The sequence below is a fragment of the Acomys minous genome (genome assembly GCF_964271855.1).
Source record: "Acomys minous genome assembly, chromosome: 3".
NCBI classification, from domain to species: domain Eukaryota; kingdom Metazoa; phylum Chordata; class Mammalia; order Rodentia; family Muridae; genus Acomys; species Acomys minous.
Window position 1 is genome coordinate 103,513,894 of NC_140485.1, and position 21,785 is coordinate 103,535,678.

At 44.2% G+C, this 21,785-nt stretch overlaps 1 protein-coding gene across 9 annotated transcripts in view; it reads left to right on the forward strand.

Annotated features, from left to right (window-relative positions):
- Positions 1-21,785, forward strand: part of SLC35F1 (solute carrier family 35 member F1) — a 487,869-nt gene that overhangs the window by 266,632 nt on the left and 199,452 nt on the right. The window contains exon 1 of one of the 9 annotated variants that reach the window (XM_084777334.1): positions 8,509-8,527. The exons of the other annotated variants lie outside the window; for them this stretch is intronic. The gene's annotated coding sequence lies outside the window, so the exon portion shown is untranslated. Of the gene's footprint in view, positions 1-8,508; positions 8,528-21,785 lie in introns of those variants that run through there. 9 annotated transcript variants of the gene reach the window in all.

Here is a 21,785-nt window from a genome sequence, read left to right on the forward strand (position 1 = left end):
TTTAAAGCTCCTAAATTTAATGAGGAATCTGATCACAAAACTACCTATTCCTCCATATTAAGTTGGAATAGAAACTTTTAAAAATGTCAATTTTTGTTTTAGCCTTGGTTTTATACCTACACATTCACAGATATTTCTAAACCAGGCAAAGCTGCTCTTTAAAATTCTCCTATCCCTATTTGTTTGCTACTGTGTAAAATGAAACATAAAATAATTGCAGTACAGTGTTTGCCTGTAATACCTTACTTTGTAGTTAAGGAAATGAGACAGTTTTGTCTTGCTTGACCTTCGGCTGTGGTCATTCCCCAAGCAGGGTGGGAGAATATTTTGTTCTAAGTGAAGAGGACCTGAACAATTCCAATGGGAATCCAGTGAAAGAGGCCTTAAATGCCAAGGTAATGGGTTCAAAGCATTCACTGGGGGTGCTTTCTCATAGATGCTGCTTCTCCTTCATAGAAAGTGAAAGAGTGTTCTACCAAGGTACACGTGATGGAAGAGTCCAGGGCATGTAGTTCATACTGAGAGGGATGGGTGTGGGATCAAGGCCAGGCCAGTTGCTTTTATTGTTTTGGACAATTTTCTTGGTACCTTGGTACCTAGGAGGGCCCGGTCTAGTGCTGGTTAACTCTTCTTGTCAACTTGCCCAGGTGTACAGTCACCTCGGAAATAAGCTTCTGCTCACATCTGTGTTGGACTTTCTAGATTAATTTAGCCTCTGGGTTCCTCTGTAAGGGCTTTCCTGGAGTAGGTTAATTGAGGTCATAAGACCTATCCTTACACTGGACCAGACACAAATGAGAACAAGGTGAGAACCAGCTAGCGTTCTGTGTTCTCTGCTGTCCGATGGCTGACCCTGTGAGTCGCTGCCTCACGCTGCTGCCATCTTCCCCAGCATGATGGGCTGTACCTCAAACTGTAAGACAAAGGAAACTCTCCCAGGTGTTTTATCACGACAACAAGATAAGAAACTAATATATTTATTTGGCTTAGGCTCAAGCTTGCTGGACAAAATCTATCCCTGCCTGGGCCAAAGAGCAGTCAAGGCCCCCAGTGGTGTGTGTGTGTGTGTGTGTGTGTGTGTGTGTGTGTGTGTGTGTAGACCTGAAGGCAGGTGAAAAATAATTACTACAAAGTGTAGTATGTGGTGTGTTTCAAAGTGGCACTATTATAGTAATACCCATAAATATATGGGGATTCAAAAGCACACAATGCCATACCTGGCTATATTGGTGATGAAAGGCTGAACTTGAGGGACTGGATTGCTAAGTTATTGGCAGATTTCACAAGAGAAATTCAGTCCTGTCATCTGAGGTAGACAGAGTGTCAGGTCCATAGGGAAACTCACTCCTTCCTCCACCTCTTATCACCTGAACTGAGGGGATGTTCAAGGCTGGCTTATCTGTTCAAGTTTGGACCACAAATTTCAGGTGTCTTAGTTACTGTTTTACTGCTGAAACCAAGGCAACTTATAAAAGAAAGCATTCACTTTGGGGGTTTGTTTACAGTTTCAGACCTGTCATAGTCACGAGTGTATCAGTAAGCAGAGCAGGCTGGCAGGCAGGCAGGCATGGAGTGGCACTGGGGCAGTACCTGAGAGCTTCTCTGGTGAGACAAGGACCACGGAGCCAAGAGAGAAGGAGACAGAACAAGATTACTGGGAATAGCTTGCGCTTTTGAAACCTCAACTCCCACCCTCAGTAACAGTGTTCTTCTCCAACGAGGCCACGCCTCCTAATCCTTTCCAAACAGCTCCACCAACTGCAGACCCAGCATTTAAGTCTATGAGACTAAGGGCCATTCTCATTGAGACCATTGTAGCTGGTACCTTTCTAGTGCAGAGTAAGATGAAAAACATCCTCTTCACACACCAGTTTTCATACACCTCATCCAGCTGTAGATTCCCGTGTGTGCCATCATTAGAACTTATTCTCAGGATCCCCCATGCCAACAATAAAACATGGATTTTACACCGCACCCCAGGCGAATTAGTGGGATTATGTCTAATAGAGGATTATGTTAATTAGCATGTATTATTAGCACACATAATTAGCATATGTTAATTGCAGCCTTTAAGAGTAAAGTTTTTCATCACGGGATAAGATAGTTACAAAACTAAGTATTTTAATGGATTTGGGGGCCTACGTTGCCTGAGAGGCCCTTCCAGTTTTGATAATCTACAGTTCTATTTATTATTAATTTTCATTTTATTATTTTATGTGTATAAGTATTTGCCTGCATGATATTTGTGCATCACATATGTGCTTGCACTTACAGAAGGAAGAAGAGGGCATTGAATCCCCTGGAACTGGAGTTAAAGATGGTTGTGAGCTGCCATGTGGGTGCAGAAAGTTGAACCTGGTTCCTCTGGAAGAACAACTAGTGCTCTTAACAGCTGAGACACCTTCCCAGCCCCATTCTATGTATTTTCTTATACTGACTTCAAGTTTCCCCCTTAAATGCTGCCAGGTTCCTATTTGAGGACTTCCCTTGGGATTGCTGTCAAATGCCCATTTCTTTCATTTTGGTGAAACTCAGGCCAGCTTGGGCCATCTTCCGTCTCATCTGCCTCTTCCATTTTCTGTGCTTTCCTCAAGGTTGGTGTCCGCTGTCCTATGGCTCCCTTGTGAGTTATGCTGTAGTCGTGAGATGTGCTTTGTTGAGGTTAGGCCACTTGAGTTCACTCAGAGAAACATTTGTTCTTTGTAACCATTCACCACTCTGGAATGTCAGGCCTCTCTTGCCAAGGCTTATGCCTGTCTCTTTACTCCAAATCATCTCAGTGACAAAGACAGAAGCAGAACAGTGGCAGCCTCTCCTTGCAGCTGTTGTTATGGAACCCTGGAGCATTAGCACACACTGGGCCCCAAGGTGGTCTTTTGACCTTGACTATCACTGCCACTTAGAGAAACTTTTGTTGTTGACTCAAAATTCACCCTGGCCTTTAATCTTGCTGTGCTTTCTCGCTAGCTTGTGCCTGTCCCATTTGCTTTTTCATTGCTTGTATGTCTCTTTCTCCACATTTAGTTGAGAGCAGCACTGACCTCTAATGACCCTTACAAGCATTTTACTAAGCTAAATACCAGTCATGGAGTAATTTTTGTTGTTTGGTCTCTTTCTTTACCCTTTGGAGGCAAAATGTCAGCAAATAGAAAGATTTTTCTCAGCTGACTCAGCCCAGCACTCCAGAACTGAGTTCTGTGTACTCACTTGGAAAATAGCTCAAGCACAGACTTGCCCTTCCATTCCCATAGCCTTCTGTCAACATGCTCCTCATCCTGTCAGCTTAAGTTAGACACCACCATGGTTTCTTGGGCCTGTCCTGATAACATAATTTGTTCTAGGCAATATCAGTTACCACCTTAACACACCTTGGAAGAAAAAAGGGCAGTTGATGAATCATCTTCATCAGATTGTCCTGTGGGTTTTCCTGAGTGACATCTTTTTGATTGTTAATTGATATACAGGAGGGAACACCCCACTGTGGCAAAGAGCCTGGGCCATAGAAGTGCGGAAGCTAGGCAAACCAAAGGAAGCAAGCCAGGAAACAGAAATTCTCTTTGGTATCCACTTCGGTTCCTGCCTTGAGTTCCTTTGTGGCATCCTTCAGTAGACAATGGATCTTAGCCTGCAAACCAAATACATGGTTTACTCCCAAAGCCTAAGAGAAACAAAAGCACCTGTCCTGGGAGTTTAGATGAGCCATTCAACATCTCTGGGCCCTTTGCCAACAGAATTAGGTCCGCATCACTCCAAAAGTCCTTTCTGGCCATAAAACATGGCTATTAATATATATATATATATATATATATATATATATATATATATATGTGTGTGTGTGTGTGTGTGTGTGTGTGTGTGTGCGCGCGCTCTTCTTGGTGATGTTCTCTGTACAGCTCAGAGACAGAGGTTGGCAATGATAATTGTCTGTAAATTAATGTAGATTCTCATAAGCTAAAAATACAAAGTCATACCTAGGCATTTTCAAAATGGTGTTAGATACTACTTGGAGAGTTGTGGATCTAGTTTCAAGCTTGCATTATCAGTAAAAGGCCACTCCCCCACCATGGATTTAGGGGGACTAGAGGCTAGTTTTCTGGATAGGCACCAGCCTCCAATCTGACTTTGCAAAATTGGAAGGAAAGTCCTTTTTTCATGAGCCAATTTCACAAAAACCAAAACAATGCCTCAGTTCTTGACTCACAGCCAAGAAGCTGTAATGGTCCCATAAATGATTAAAACAGCAGCTGTTAATGTCTTGGAAACAGATTGATCAGTTGGAGTGCCTTAAAATATAGCTGGGTTCTGGATGCCTTTGAGCGATATGAACTAATTCTGATGTGAGTCTGAGAATGGGAAAGTTAGAACTTAAAGATGTCAAGATAATTGTGAAAACCTTGGCAAAGGCTGCATCTCTCTCAGGCAATTATTAGTATATTTTAAAATTTAAAGAAAGTCACACATTTTGGAAGTTTTTGATGTATGTAAACTCATAGTGGTCCCTGTTTAACTGGTCAAGATGCTTGAAATAAAGTATCTGAGTATTGATATTTTACCCAGTGAAGATGAATTCTATCTGCCCAACATGTATTTGCTGTAGGGTGGCAGTGGTATATGACACAAGGTTCCTATCCTCACTAAGCCTGTATCAGGGTATAGGGAAATTCATAAGTACCTAATAGGTAAATGATATATAATAATTCACACAGTCTACTATAACAAATAAACTTCCTAAATATCTCAAATATCATTTCCAAAGGTATAAAGCTTGCCCCTATACATCCCTGTGCTCAATATCATGTTTTTTACTCAGTACTTTATTACTCGGTAATTTTTTTTATGTTAGAAACAAAGGTAAAGTGTTGAGATGCAATTTTAATGTAAAATATTCAGAAAGACCTCTCCAAAAGATAGCATTTGAGTGGAGGCTTCAATGATCAGAGAAAAGCTGCCAACAAAAAATATTTGGGAAAAGATACTAGCCAGCAGCTGGACACATGTGTATGGGAAAGGCTAGAGATGATAATGGCTTGGCATGGTTGGCAAACAATAGGAAGGCAAGTAAGATAAGAACCTGCTGAGCAAGCAAAGAATCATGGGAAATAAAATATGAATGTTTGGCATAATCTAGGTGAAGTATTGCCTTCTGGCTCATAAAGACTTGTATGCAATCTTGTAGGAAATCACAGGCTTTCACACATACTAAACAGGCACAGGGCTGACCAAATTTGTTAAAACATCCTTCAGGGTGCTGCATAGAAAGTGTTCTGTTGGGTGCCTGAACAGGCTTGAGTGGTTCTGTGTGATGTGCTCTGAGCGCTGATGCTGAATGCTGTGAAGGGAGCTCAGGCAGGTTCTGAAGTCCTGAGATGGTTCTTAAATGGTTCCATGTGGTGTGCTCTGGTTGTTGCTGCTGGGTGCTGTGAGAGAAGTTCAAACAAGTTCCAAAGTCCCAACATGAATACAGTGACCTCCCATGATGCGCTTGTGAATTTCACCCAAGAAGAGTGGACTTTGCCGGATCCTTTCCAGAAGAGACTTTACAAAGATGTGATGCTAGAGACCTACAGAAATGTCACTGCTTTAGGCTACTATTGGGAAGACCATAATATTTAAGAACATTGTCAAAGTTCTAGAAGACATAGAAGGCATAAGAGAAGTCATACTGGAGAGAAAACTGCTGAATATAATCTATGTGGCAAAGCCTTTGCATATCACATCCATCCCCTAAGGCATAAAAGAATTCATATGGGAGAGAAACTCTTTGAAGGTATTCAATATGGTGAAGACTTTGTATATCACAGTAGTCTCCAAATTCATGAAAAAACATATACAGAGAGAAATGCTATGAATGTAAGAAATGTGATAAAGTCTTTGCATACCACAATCATCTCCTAAGTCATAGACGTACACATACTGGAGAGAAACCCTATGAATATAACCAATGTGGTAAAGCCTTTTCACAGCAAGGTTATCTCCAAAGTCATAAAAGTACTTATGCTGGAGAGAAACCATATGAATGTAAGCAACATGGTAAAGCCTTTGCACAACGCAGTCATCTTAAAAGGTGTAAAAGAATTCATACAGGGAAAAATGCTATGAATGTAACCAATGTGGTGAATACTTTTTAAAACACAGTCATCTCTGGGTACATAAAAGAACACATACTGGAGAGAAACCCTGTGAAAGTAATCAATATGTTAAATCCTTTGCATATTACAGTAGTCTTGAGGATGTGAAAGAACTCATACTGGAGGGAGTCTGACAAGGATGTGGTAAGATCTTTAGCCAACACACTTACATTCAGTTATACAGGAGTGTTTATTCTGGGGAAAATAACTGACAAATGTCAACAATCTATTCAAGCCTGAAGATGTCCCTCCTCACTTTGTTTGCACTGGCATACTTATATGGACAAAAGCCTTATGAATTTAAATAAGGTAACCCTTTTATATTTCACAATCCCTTTAATTACATCAACTATTTTCATCCAGTTGTAAAAACCTTATATGTGTGTCTTAGCACCTTTTCTGTTGCTGTGATAAAAAACGGTGCTTTATGCAACTTATAAAAGCAATTAATTTGGCTTATGGTTCCAGAGGGATATGGAATCCCCATAAAAGTGGCAACGCAACAAGTGTCATACACAGCAGCTAAAGTGGAAAGCTCACACCCTCATCCTGCAGCATGAAGCCGTGAGGACTTACATGGTGTGTGTGTGTGTAGGTAAACTCTCAAGCCCACCCCATGTGACATTTCCTTCAGCAAGGCAAGACTTACTACATCTTCCTAAGTGATACTACCAACTGAGAGGGATTGATTTTTCTCACTTAAAGCCTATATGCTGCTTTCTGTTCCATGAACTAAATCACAGTGAAGAAAAACTCGAAAAACTCGGTGTAGATAAGCCTTTAGGTGCCTCAATACCTGACTTACAGGAATATACAAGAAAAACATTCATGAATAAAAATTTATTTAATAATTTGTTTTAATTTAGTTATGTAATGTCAGTGTTTCCTTGTATGTGTGTCTGTGTGCACATGCATGCTGGTTTCTAAGAAGATTAGATTCTTTGATCTTGTAGTAGGAGTTACAGAGAAGTTTAACTTACTGACCCTGAATGTGGGTGGCACCCGCCCAGTGGCTGAGGTTGCACAGTAAATGTAAAAGAAAAAATAAGCAAATCACTAGCATTCCTACCTCCGTGCTTTGTGGCTGCAGATGCACTGTGACCAGCTGCCCCACTCTCTATGTCCTTTTGAGCTATAACTTGAACTAAACCCTTTCTCCTTCGAGTTGTTTCTTATCGTTTGGTCACAGCAACGAGAAAAGTAATTAATGGGGTTCTCCAATTACAGCAGACATAGACAACAGGCAACTAAGGGCACCAAATTGTCCTAGTTGAAAGGCTTCTAGCCAGCCCGAAAATGGCAAACACGGCTCTGGCAGGCCTTGCTCTTCTCCATTCCCTCGGCCTTGGTTAAAACCATTAGATTCCATTCCTAAAGCTAGCCCCCAAGATCTATTTCTTTATTTTGCCACTTCCTCCTCCTGAGGCCAACTACCAAGGTCCAGCTATCAAAGTATTGAAGTCCAGCAATCAAAAGCCCCCTTTGGCCCACCCACTTAACATGCCCAATTAAAATTAAACACCTCATCCTAACAGGGTTTCCCTTCATACCTTTATAAACTTCCATTTTCCTATGGACACATCTGTCTCCTCTCTATCCAGTTCTTTGTCCTGTAGGGACAAATACACCTTCTTCCTCTCCCTGTCCCCTTTTCCTTCTTCTTCCTTTATCTCCTGTCTTTGTCTCTTATTTCCTGACCTTTGTCTCTATGGGGTAAATAAATCTCCTTTGTGCTGAGAACTTGGTCTTGGGGTGTCCTGAGCTGACACAGTCCCTTACACTAGTCACTATTCCATTGCTGTGAAGAGACACCCTGACCATGTCCAATCCCATAAAAGAGAGCATTTACTTGGGTGCTTGCTAACTATTTCAGAGGTTAGTGTGTTATCATCATGGCAGGGAGCATGGCAGCACACAAGTGAATGTGGTGCTGGAGAGGTAGCTGAGAGAGAGAGGGGGGGGGGAGGGAGACACACAGACAGACAGACAGACAGACAGACACAGACACAGACACAGACACAGACACAGACACAGAGAGACTGGGCCTGGCATGGGCTTTTCAAACCTCAAAGCCTGTACCCAGTGGCACATTTTCTCTAACAAGGCCACATCTCCTAATCTTTCTAATCCTATCAAAGTGTTCCACTCTCTGGTGACTAAGCATTCAAATATATGAGCCTGTCGGGGCCGCTTCCAGCCAAACCGCCACACAAACAGAAGCTGAAATTATTCCTAGTGGAAGGCTGAAGTAGAGTGAACACGGAGGTGGAGTTGGGAAAAAAGCAGTTAGGGGGATAACGGAGGAAGTGAAGCAGAAAAGCCATAGAGGAGTCCGGAGTGGCAGGAGATGGACTGGCTGAGGTCACGTGTGCAATTCCACATTCCTGCTGTAAACTGAGGTGGGTCCCTTGATGAGCCTTCATCACCACTAATAGAGTGTGAAGTCCCAGACAGAGAAGTAATGTAAGATTGGGGTCCATGTGAAAGGCGTGGTCTTTGGTTTTTCTATACGTTTTCACACATGGCAAGATCAATATTAATGGAAGACTGTAATATTACTGATAGATCCTGAGCTTGCTGCTCCAGTCTTACTCTGTCAATTCAATCAAGCGAGTTTCTGACTGAGGCTGAATTAAAAAAAATTAAATAAAATATTGGGGAATATGGACACAGGAATAGGTAAGCTTCAGTATAATTTGACCTTTGAACTTTGTATTGCATAGCTGTCCCCTTCTCCTTTTGTGTAGGCATCATAGAAGACAGCGAATGTGATTTGTAAAGAACAAAAATCACACATGAAACAAGTCCTTGTAGACAAACGGCCTCTTTTAACCACCTAAGATCTTTTCTGAAAGAAGCCAGGCTATATATAAATGACCACAGTGTCTCAGCCGAGTTTCTAGTGTTCAGGTGTCGCTGGACACACACTGAGCAACTCCTGGTCACCAGGTATTGTTGTGTGGCATTCAAGGACACAATGGACTGGCTTTCATTATGTTTCAAAAGCTTGTCAACTGACTGGCGGGGATCACACTTCATCTCCTTGTCTTCTTCATTCTCAGCTTTGACACTGAGACACTTTCACTGCGCTAAAGAGGATGAGATGTCACCTCGCTTTTAGACCATGTTATTCATGCACTGCCTAACTGTAGTCTCAAGATAACAACAGAAAATGTAGAACCATAGCAGAAAGCATATTTCATAAATGTGCTTGGTTTTTTTCTCCCAAATTGACACTTTGGGCCTGGCTCAAGCAGGAAACTCATTTTCTTTTTCATTCTAAACAGCATTGGTCATGAAATTGTGTCAGCCCTTCCCCTAGCATTGCTGATGAGGTTCTTCTGTCTCTTCTATGACTCTATGATCAAAGAACTTTTCTCTCTTGGTTGCCTGGTTTCTTCCCTGTAAATCTTGTTTTAGTGGTGTCTCTTTGTAGTTTGAGTAAAACTTTCTCTCTCTCTCTCTCTCTCTCTCTCTCTCTCTCTCTCTCTCTCCCTCTCTCTCTCTCTCTCTCGGCTGTGTGTGTATATGCATGTGTGTATGTATGTGTGCATATGTGTATGTGTGTGTGGTGTGTGTGTTCATATGTATGTGTGCATGTGTGTATCTGTGTGCACATGTGTATGTGTGCATGTGTGTATGTGTGGGCATGTGTATGTGGACATGTTTGGGTGTGTGCACATGTGTTTGTGTGCATGTTTGGGTATGTTGTGTGTGTGCACATGTGTATATGTGTATGCTTGTGTGTGTGTTCATATGGATGTGGATTCTTGTGTGTGTGCGTGAGTGCGCAAGTCAGAGTTCAATGTCAGATGCCTTCCACAATCGCTCTTCATGTTAGTTTTTAAGGCGGTCTCTCGTTGGTCCCAGAGACTCTTGATTCAGCAGAGTTAGCACGTCGAAAGTTCTGAGGCACCTGCTATCTCTTTCTTCCCAGCACTAGAATCTTGGGGCTGCACCAGCACAGCTAGCTTCTGCATGGGTGCTTGGGCCCTGAACGAAGAGCCTCATGCTTGTGTGGCAAACACTTCACTAACTGAGCCATCTCCTCAGTTCCCGTGAGTGGTGACCTTTTGAAAAGCCAATTTTAAAAATAAACTCCAATGAGATACATGTGTGAAAATGCCATAAAGCTATTATTTCGTATGCTTAGTAAAGCTTAATAATAAGTACATAAAAGAAAATCCACAGAACTGCTTCCAGCTGCCCCAGGTTAAGGTCACACCCCGAAACTGACTCACACATCCCTTCCCCTCCCCCACAGTCTCTCATCTCACTTCCCAGGGGCCTCTCTGGCCTCTCCAACTCCCACTTCCTCAGTGCCCAGGCCACACTGCAGGACCAATAACACATGTTATCTCAGCTCCAGGGGGTAAAGAGCCCAGTTGGGAGAGTCTCCTGGTCCTTGAAAACATCTCTGCTTCCTCCGTCTGACAACTAAAACCTTTCTGCTTTGTTTTAAAGTTATTTCCAATCTCTCGTGTCTCAGGGATGTACACTTCTCTCTGGTTTTTCCTGTTCGGCCAGTGTATAGAGAGTGATAGAAGTCATTTTTGTTTAAATGTCAGCTGACATGAACTGGAAGTCAGAGTGTATTGCAAGAGCTGACCACAACAGAGTGATCTCTTTCCTGGAAGATTTATTTATATGGAAAAATACACTCAGATCACAAATCTCATATAGAGAGATATTTTGTTCCTCCCATCAGCTACAAGGACTGATAATGCCATGGTGGCCATTCTTTATGCCAATTAAACAATCTGCATCAATCCACTAAAAACATGGAATTTAAATGCATACTAAGCATCCAAGAAAACTACCAGTTACCTAGTAATTATTATGGAGCAAATATTTTCATCTCACAAAGTGCGTAGGTGTGGCTTAGGTATTCCTTACTCTTTTCCCATCTAATTATAAATAGCTCTCTTTCTAAATATAGTTTCTCCTTTCTTAAAACAAGTCTAGTGTGGCTGTTGTTTCTCACGCACCATTCCTTGAAGCAGCATCAGCAGAAGAAAATTCACAATACCTAGGCTCTTACGTGGTAACAAGAGGACATCAGTTCACTCAATAAATTCTTACTGAGTGTCTGTTATGTGTTATCACAGTTTTAAGAGATGGATCAATGGAGTTCATGGTATTGCTTCCCAGTTGTAAAGGATTTATGTGTGTGCTCGAACACTTGCACACACACTTGCTTTTACACACACACACACACACACACACACACACACACAGAGTTTAAAATTTCATAATAACATCATGAAGTAGACAGCGTAAAACGATTGTCATCCTTTCACAGCTAAGGTAACTTGGGCCCAGAATGTCATGGTGATTGAAATGAAGGGCACCTCACTGGGAGTGGTGGATGGTGGGTCCCAGTGTGAGAGCTCATGCTGTCTGCACTCTGTGGAGGTCCCAGTGTCTGCACTGCACAGTGCAGCAGTGAAAACGGTTGAAGGCTCCCAGTGGGGACACCCCCTAGTTCTTCTCTTGGCTTCCTGTTCTTTTAAATCCCTGGTGACTTTTTTGCTTCATCTCTGAATCCTGGCTTGCTTTGTATTCAACATTAGTCTTTTTGTGTCTAAGCGTCCTCCTCAAAGCGCTTTCCAGGAAAGACCTGGTGCCCAGTCCTTCCCAGTGTGTTTCCATTTGATAGCTCAGGGACCATACCATGTCATGTCCTTAACTAAAATGATGTGAAATTTTATTTACAGTGCCCAGGACAAAGCATGCTATTGACGTGCATGGAATCGAATTCTTAACATTCACTTTTTAAAAAATTTTTATTATTTAAAAATTGTGTGTGTGTGTGTGTGTGTGTGTGTGTGTGTGTGTGTGTGTGTGTGTGAGAGAGAGAGAGAGAGAGAGAGAGAGAGAGTGTTTAGGTATATGCACATGAGTTCGGGAGCTTATGGAGACCAGAAGAGGTTGTCAGATCCCTGGAGCTGAGGTTACTTGTAGCTCTGAGCATACCCCGCCCCCCAGGATGGATACTAGAAAGCAAACTTGAGGCCTCTGGAACAAGGGTGCAAGCTCGTGGCCTCTGGGCTATCTATCAAGCTCCATATATTTTCTTAATAGCATGCAAGAAGAGAGGAGGGAGAGAATGCTGCTCATTTTACCCATCATGCCCCTTCCTGGTCCCCTTCGTTCCTCACCACTGGCTTATATTTGACATAACTTTCTCCTATAATCCTAGAGCTTTGTGAACAATTAAGTGGCATCAGAGGTCTATCACAGATCCAAGGGCAAAGCAGTGGCGGGAAAATTTGTTTCTGCTGGGAACATTTTGTGGAGGAGGCCTTGGAGGGAATCAGGCTCAAGAGACAACCCGCCATGCCCTGGAGAGATGTGTGAGATTTCAGCAGGATGCTAGTGGGGCAATCAGAACCACAGAGCTGACCCAGGCTTTCACATCTGAATGCAGCCCCACACGGTGTGACACAGTCATGGAGCATGGTGCTTCTAGAACCGTGAATCAGAGTCTATGAACAGCGGCTTTGTTAAAAGACAGCGGAACCCCCTCGCAGGGTGTCTGCGTTGGTGATTGATGCTGTCACTTGGGAGAGTTTGCTTTGAAAGCTATTGATTTAAATGCTACAACTATCAATTAGGATGGGAATATAACCAAGCAACAGTATGCATTAGGCTGGCTCTTTCTCTCTACCTGTCCTCCTCCTCTTCCTCCCTCCCCTCCTCCTCCTCCTTCAGAATCCCTTTACATGAACGTCACAGCTGTTTCTTATGAAGTATCACCCACGGAATCTTCCTTCTCCTTTCTTTTTTCTCCTCTCCCTCTTCTCCCTTTCTCTTCCTCTTCCCTTCCTTTATCTCTTCTTCTCCATCCCTACTGCCTCCTCTTCCCCCTCCTCCCCTCCCTCCTCCTCTCCCTCTGCAGTCTTCCTCTCTGTCCTCCTCTCCCTCCTCCTCTTCCCTCATTCTCCTTCTCCCTCTCCTTCTCTCCTTTCTTTCCCTCTTCCTCCTCCTTCCCCTCCCCCTTCTCTACCTTTCCTCCCTCTCCTCCCCCTCCTCCTCTCCCCTCCTCCTCTCCCTCTCCCTCTCCCCCTCCTTCTCCTCCCTTCCTCCTTCCCCTCTCCCTTCCCCTTCCTTCTCTTCTTCCTTCCCCCCTCCTCCTCTTCCCCTCCTCTCTCCTCCTCTCCCTCCTCCTGCTGATGCTCTGAAGACTGAATCCAAGCCCTGAGGTTATACTGCTCTATCCCTGATCTGTATCCCTAGACCCTGGGGTTGATTGGTTGGTTTTGTTTTTCAGACAAAGGTCTTGCTATACCTCAGACTGGACCTTGAGGTTTTTTTTTTTTTCTTTCTTCACCCACGAGTGCTAGGATAACAGCTGTGTGCCATCAGGATCATGAAAAAAAAGTTTACATGCCTTTTTTTTTTTAAATGTAAATTGAGATTGGGTTACAAGATAGCTGAGGGATGAACCCTAGACTGAAAATGTCCTTGTGAACTCAAGTTCTAAAGAAAGAAAGAAAGAAAGAAAGAAATGTCATATTTAACATCAATGTTAAAGATTCTAGAAAGAAAATTGACTGAAAAAAAAAACCGTTGGAATTGTGGAGAATTGGATTGTTGCAAATCCAGAACCAAATTATTCGTGGCTTCTTCAGTCTCTTTAATAGTTTGTCATCACCCAATTGTGCATCTGACTGAACATCTTTTCAACTATCAGATGAAACCTTTGGAATATTGAATTTAAAAGACCTCTAGTTCCTGCCAACCCAAGCCCTAAGACTGTCATCAGATAACATTTTTATTAGTATAATTTATTCATATTACATTGTTATCTGTTTGCTTGTATCTTCCCATTCCCACCTTCCCTCCCTCTTCTGCCATATTTCTCTCCACTAGACCTCTAACTATGTGGGAGGCATGCCCTCTTCCTCTACCATCTGATCACAGCCTATCAAGTCTCATCTTAATAGCCTGCATCCTCTTCCTCGTTGTGCCCACATGGTCTCCCCACCAAGGGGAGGTGATCTAATCGGAAGCTCCAGAGTTCATGTCAGAGGCATTCCCTGCTCCCCCCCCCCACACAACTGTGGAGAATGAGCTGTCAATTGGCTGGATCTGAATGGGGGTCTAGGCTCTCTGCATGCATTGTCCTTAGCTGGTGCAACAGTTTATGCAGCCCCCTACCCCAGGCTCAGATCTACCAGCCTTGATGGTCTCCTTGTGGGGTTCCTGAAACCTCTGGGTCCTTTCATCCCTCGGTTCTTCCATCCCACTCTCAGTGCTCTGCCCTGCTGTTACCTGCCTGTCTGATGTTCCCACCGATGTGCTTGGAAAATGCCTTGATTTATGTCTTTCTTCTTTACTGTCACTATACAAGTTCATGTAACCACTTGTGTATGGGACCATGTTATTTGTGCCAACCCGAATCTGTGTTCCTGGGACATCATCATCTTTATTGCACTCAGATTCTACTACTATCCTCTTTAAAGAGAAAGCTGTGCTTTGCACCCTCACCCCAGTGGTCAGGAGCCCATCTGAGGTCAGTCTGTGTATCTTCCTGTATATCTGTAGGGAACGGATGCTCCATGCAGGGCTCTGGTCCACTGTCACACAGAAATGACTCGTGTGATGGCTTGATGTCTTTGCTATTACTGTGATAAAATGCTATGGCCAAGGCAACTCAGAGATGGAAGTGTTTATTTGGGGATTACCATTCCAGAGGCCCAAGACTCCATCACCCCCCTGGCAGGGAATTACAGCATCAGGCACCAGGCGTGGGAACCAGAACATCTCCAACCACAGGCAGGAAATAGAGACCTCAACTCAGAATGGTGCGAGTCTTTAAGTCAAAACCTGTCCCCAGTGGTATTCAACATTCAGCAAGGCCACATCTCCTGAGCCTGTCCAAACAGGGACACCAACTAGAAACCAAGTCCTCAAATGCCCCAAATGTGGGGGACATCTCACCCAAGCCACTGCAGGTGGGCATTCTTGATTGACCCCCCTTCCCCATGCTCTAAAAAAAAAATGCAGTGAACCCAGCCTTTGACTAAATGTCTCAGAGGTATGATTTGATACCATAGAAAAGCTGAGATAAAAGATACTTCTACCATGTAGTACTTGGTTATTTTCTTAGAAACATCTGCACTCATGTATAAAGCAAATAATATTTGCAAACACTCGTGTACAGCGCATTTTCTTCACAACAGCCCGTTAAGATAGCCATTGTTATTACTACCATCTTTTCATACGTGAAGCATCTGAGGCATAGAGAGCTTACAACCTTGTCCTAAGTCATCAAGCTGTAGGCACAGAGTCTGAACAAGGTAAGCCAGTGCTGAGCACTAGGCTTGTGTGCATCCATTACGTCAGACTGGTGCACATCCATCCTGACTGGGTCCCCTTCAGGCCCTAAGAAATTTTAAACTGAATACATCATTGTGACAATTAATCCTGATTGTTACATTGATTGGATTGAGAAGCACCTAAGGAGTTAATGATATTTCCCCCATCCAAGTGGGTCTAGGAGGATAATTCCAGAGAGGACTGGCAAAGTGGAAAAGACCTTCCCTGCATAGGCTGTAGCACCTTGCAAAAAACATGCCAGCATCAAGGCATGTACCGCCCACCTCCCACCTCTTTTTTCTGTGCCTGGCCACCCCAGGGAGACTGGCAGGGGCTGTGGACAGACGGATGCACTTTGCTTTACCACAGCTTCTCCATGGAGGACTGAAATGTCAGGTTTCACATGAGGAAACATATCCTTCCCTCCTCTATTGTTTTGTTGGGGTATGTGCCCCATCAATGAAAAAGATATCATTACTAAGAAAATTAACCATTGCTAATCACACTGAACATGAAGGCCCAAACCCCACCCTGCTGCTCCCTAATGTTCTCACTTCCTGTACCAGCTTCAGATGGAGCTGCTCAGATGGCTCTTAATTTGGAACCGTAAAGATTCACTTTTTTTTCATCGTCTCCTACAACAACTTATAAGTCTCAGGGAAGTATTATATATATTTTTATTGCAGTTTCCTTATGGTCCTGTTGTCTTCATGGACACATGAGTCTCTCAAAGCATAACACTCCTCAGAGTGTCGCCAGGAAAAGTGGCTCACCTGGACCCTGGTGTCCTGAGTTTATTTCCATTTTCTCTACAGGTTTGTGGCACTGAATCAGCCGTGGCCCATGATCTCAGGTTCTAGTCCTCCTCGTTCCCTGGGGTTGGGCTGATGCGTGCTGCAAAGCCCAGGCCCCCCAATCACATTTGTTGTTTCTGTTATGTGATGCCCCCACCTGGCGTCACCTCCTTAACACAGACCTTCACCTGTGTTCCAGGGGCCCCCACTGTGAATAGCAAGACCTTTCTCTCTTGGCCCGGGAATTCCCAGGGGTGGAGAAAGTCTCCCAGGAACTTCGGACAAAGGCCAGCTAGATTCTTTGTCACACAAAAGCACAGCCCAGAGAATTGGTAGAATTGGATGGCTGATCGGGAGCGAATGTATGACATCATTTAGGTCAGCAGCGCTATTTCTGGGCCAGGCGATAGTCTCAGTCTCACAGGCAGGGCAAGAACTTCTCCTGGAATGGCTGCAAATATGCTGCAAGCCAGGATAGGTCACCCCGCAGGCTAAGCGCGGAAATCAGGAAGCTGGAGAGATCTGTGCTGTGGAGCCCCCTATACAGATGAAGGGAGTGGGGCACTGTGGCCTTGCCAGAGTGAGGGGTATCCGCTGTGTGGGAGGGCATCTGCTGTGTGAACCAAGACTCACAGGGCTCTTCCTTGTGAAGTTTTTAGTCCCCCAATATGTAAATCGCAGTGCATGCGAATGAGTGTTAGCTCACATGCAAATGAGAAACATATTTCTCGGCTAATCAGGTCTGGCCTCTAAAAAGAATAGCTATCTAGGAACTAAAGACTGTTCTGAGGTACTTGCACATAACAGGGAAGGAAGGAATGTTTTTCTAATTCCAAAGGACTTCTAGAATGAGAAGGAGTGAGGGGCGGGAAGAGGGGAAGGGGAAGGGGAAGGGAAAACATCACAAGAAGCAATCTTCCGTGAAAACCAGCCTGTGTGCCCTTAGTGCATGTCTTTCCAAATAAGAGCAAGCAAATGAGAAAAGAGCACAGAAGTGTAAATACAGCCTGGGTGAGTGCAGAGGGAGGCGTGCCCTGCATGGATGGAGTCTTTACTTTGAAAGGATTGGCTCTGAGAGCAACCCATAAGCATGTTATACTAGTGACTCACTCAACATACGGGATTCCCTACTGTGCTCAAGGTCTCTGTCTTTTGTCTGAAGCTGAGGCGGGTGTGGGTGTGATGAGTTTAATCTCGATCTCCAGTACAAAGGAGGGAAGGAGCAGGAATGCTTGGTCTGGCCTGACCAGGAATCTGAGAACCTGGCTGTTGGCAAGGTTGACTGGCACTGCATTGTAATGGGCATGCCTCCTTTGCTCTTCACTTCCTCCCTGAAGGTTTGGCAGGGATGGCCTTTGCTTCATTGGCCGACACTATCCAGTCATGGCTCAAGCAGTTGATTTAAGGAATTCTTACTGGAACACAACAGGTATACACAACAAAGGGCATTGTTACTATCTTTCTCCATTTTAAAAGAAAACAAAAACAAATAAACAAGCAAAAAAAACCAAGAGTAAAGAAAGGAATAGAGCACTATGCTTGGCATGGTCCTCCATGTTTTTAATCCCGCCATCCAAAAGGACCCCAGCGCTGAGGCAGGAGAGTGTTCAATGGGTTACTTAGTGAAGAAATGTCCAAAATGCAGTGGCGGGGGCTCTTGGGGAGGGAAGAAGGAAGGGAGGAAGGGAGGGAGGCAGAGGAAAGATGAAAGGTTTGCTAATACGAAACATAGCAGAGAGCTGTGATTTGTATGGCATCCCAGGGTGACGAGGGATTTAAAATGTAGAGGCTGGAGAGTCGGCTCTGCGGTTAAGAGCACTCGCTACCCTTCCGGAGGACCTACTCCAGGTGGCTCACAACCTTCAGTAAGTCCAAGTCTAGGGTACTCACTGCCCTCTGTGTCATGGGGCATCGGCACTTGTGTACACATTCCAACACCAAGACACATAACCTTTTATTTATTTTTTAAGTAAAAAAATGTTCATGATCATAGAGTGATACTTTTATGTCTTGACCCGGTTGCCTATTCCCCAAACAGCGGCCACCATGGCACCTACAAGTTTATCCCTGGTCTTTGAGGATGAATTCTTCCTGTCCTGAGTTCTCAGCAAAAGTCTGTTCATATCAGCCCGAGGCAAAGCTTAGTATTGGACAGAGGACGGTGTCTTCCTAATGTCAAGGGCATTATTCCAGACGAGCAGGTACAGGGCTGGTTCCTGCCTAGGCAGCCTGGGTGATGGCAGGAAGACATCAGAGCTTGCATCTGCTCAGGCCTCCTTGCGCACCTCGGCTCTGAGTAACTTATTTCCTTCTCAGGCCTCCACTTCCACATCTATCAAACTGAGTGATCAGGAGGTCTGCTTCCCAAAGTTGTTTTGGAAATTAAGTCACCATTTCTGCAGTCCCCTAGAAAAATCAGGCACCTCCTTCCCAAGAAAAAGTATATACAGAATGTCACGTGTGTGGAAACCTTATGCAAAGTGGAAGCAGGTAGAGGCTATCTTCAGCTTTAGGAACTGATGCCTAATGGGTCTCATGAATTTTCAGTTTTTTCCTGCTGCCCTGGGGATCCTTGGGCCTGGGAGCATTTGTGTCTGATCCTGCATCGGGTGGCACCATCACCTGCCTAAGCAGAAGGCCAGGCCAAGATGGTGGGTGGAGAGTGGAACAGTCACACAGGTCAAGATTATGAGCATCCGGGTCTAGGCCACCAAGTTCTATGCTCAGGCCTGGTGTGCCTGATGGGGGGGGCCACATTTAATCCACTAGGCAAACACACTGCCCCAGGAACAGCAGGGAGGCTAGCCTCTGTCTGTCCCCTTTCCTTTGCTAGAAAAGGTAGAGACCTCTGGACCATCCCTTCCCCTTCCCCCCCCCCCCACTACCTCCCAACCCCACAGGTCTGCTTTGCTTTGTTAAGGAGTACAGCCTGTCCCAACTCCAGCAATTGTTCTGCCAGCCTTGAAGTGCTTTTTCAGTGTAAGGATTTTATTTTCCACCATTCAAGTCTTCTGGCAGTTATTTCTAATTGATAGGACCTCGAAGTCTGCAGCTGATCACCTTATTTTACCAGTAGGCACTTTTAGACAGCCGTGAGGTGTGGCATATTCCATTACGAGCTGGCCACAGAGCCCTTTAAGGAGTGCGCACAAGTACACCAGATCACAGGTATGTCTGCCCTTTCCCTCCCTCCCTCCCTCCCTCCCTCCCTCCCTCCCTCCTTTCCTTCCTTCCAGTCCTTTTCCTTTCTTGCTTCTGCCTTCCATTTTCCCCTTCTTTTTCCATCTTTCATGACACTTGTCTCTAAATCTTCCCCTGGGATATTTAGATATTATATTGTATATCTAGAATGTTTCAAAGGCAGGAAGGAATACCAGCATAGCAGCTAGAATAATACTGACTGGGGTAAAACCTTGCTCCATCATTTATTAGCACATCCTGTGTAGCTTCTTTAACTTCCTCTACTGTCTGTGGCAGCATCCACACACACACACACACAAAACAATGTAATTACTACTGCTCTTATACAATTCTTGAGAGTTTTCAATAATGTCCATGAAGCATAGGGCCGGATATGCTCCATAAATGTCTTTTTCACTCAGAATTTTGTGTGATTTACTAACACTAGTTTTGTGGTTTGCTTTTCATTATTTGATCTCAGGCACTACAGTACAGTGAAAGGAAAGGGGAAAAGGTAGCCCTAGGTATCATTTTATTTTCAATTAAAGTACTATAAATAAAGAGGATATATCATTCTGGAAAGTCTCGGTATTTCTCCTGAAAGACAAGCTGCAGAGCGTAGGGCCTGAGCCTCCTCACCCCTAGGGGTCACTAGCTCTGCATCTTTCAGTTGGCCTCATGGGGCTAAGCCTACACTTCTCTCCAAGTCTGACCCTGCTTGTCTTGGCCCTGGCTATGATGCTGGAAGGCTTCTTTACTCACAGGTAGTCTTCTTGCCCTTCTCTCTGATTCCCAGCATGCTCTGCAAAGCAGCTCTTTCACTCTTATCTCCAGAGCCCGAGAGCCCAGGGCCATAGTCTTGCCTGCTTGACTCTTTCCTGAAGACACTTTGCTCATACTCTCCTCCCAGGGTAACCAACTATGACTGACCATCTCTGGTTCTTGAGGTAGATCTGTTGTTCTGTTGGCTTCAGCTCAGTGAGAGCTATGACCAAACCCCTTCTCCTTTGAGCACGTCACCCATGAGTTCCTTTCCACTCCTTACTTGCTCACCACCTTGAGCATTATTCTGCCACCTAGTCATTAAGGCTTTCTCGGTGTTCTCTCATTCTAGAAGTTTAAACTTGTCTACTCCTGGATGTTGTTGCGTCATCTCCTGCCATCAGCCTTCTCTCTTCTCCTCAGCCACCCACTCCATGATTGCTCTTGGATATCTGTTTAGTCATTGCCGCTCATCTTTCATTGACATCCATTTTTTATCATCGATTCCAGGGGCAACTTTCTAACAAGACTCTTACAAATACCTGAGTTCTCTGTGCATTTCCCAGACCTGGCTGTTGGATAAAGCATGGATTTTTATTTTGTACTTTTTATCTGCACTTGCTCCTGGTCAATAGCAGGAGCTGATTAAAAGTGGACTTGTGTGTTGTAGCTGCCAAGCTCGCTCTACTTCGGATGATCTGTGTTCTGATGGTTTTATGACTGGCTCTGGTAAAGTCAATGTTTAGTCACAACAACAACAATAACAACAACAACAACAATAACAACAACAACTCCTGAGATAATCAGCTTGATAAGGGAAAAGGTGTATTTGAACTGACAGTTTTAGAGATATTGGTCCATGATAGGGCAGAACCACTATATTAGGTGTGTGTGTGTGTGTGTGTATGTGTGTGTGTGTGTGTGTGTGTGTGTTTGTGTGTACCTGCCTCTGTGTGTGTCTCTGTGTGCGTGTCTGTGTGTGTGCCAGATGGCAATAGCAGAATGGGGCAAACTGCTCACCTCATAGATAGGAAGCCAAGAACAGGACCAAGAAAGAGTTGATACGCAGGCTTACTTGAGCACACAGCTTGTGTGAGCTAAGGTCCTCCCCTGAGGACTCGTCTCTTTGCTTCCAATATCTTCCAATAGCCTCACTACTGAGACCATGCCCTTAACAACATGGGATGATGTTCAACATCCCAGCTGTAGCAGGTTCTTTCTTACCAATTCAGCCTCCATGAAGGTCTTTCCTAGCCATTGTGTACTCCTAAAGGGAAAGGGAGTGCCACCTTCCAACAAAACTGTGCATGGTTTGCTTTATTGTATTTGCCACCAACTGAAAAATGTTATTTTAATGTTAGAGTGTTTGTAATTTATTTATGCTTTCTCCACAGAGATGGAAAGATTAGTAACGGATGGGGATCTAGCCTGCTGCCACTCTCTGGTGTTGGGAACAATGTCTGATAGACAGTAGGTGCTCAAAATGCTCTCATTAGTCAAATATTTATGCACCTGTTTGTGTTGTTGTTGTTTTGAGATGCCATCTTGCCATGTAGCCTTGGCTGACCTAGAACTCACCAGGTAGCCCACGATGATG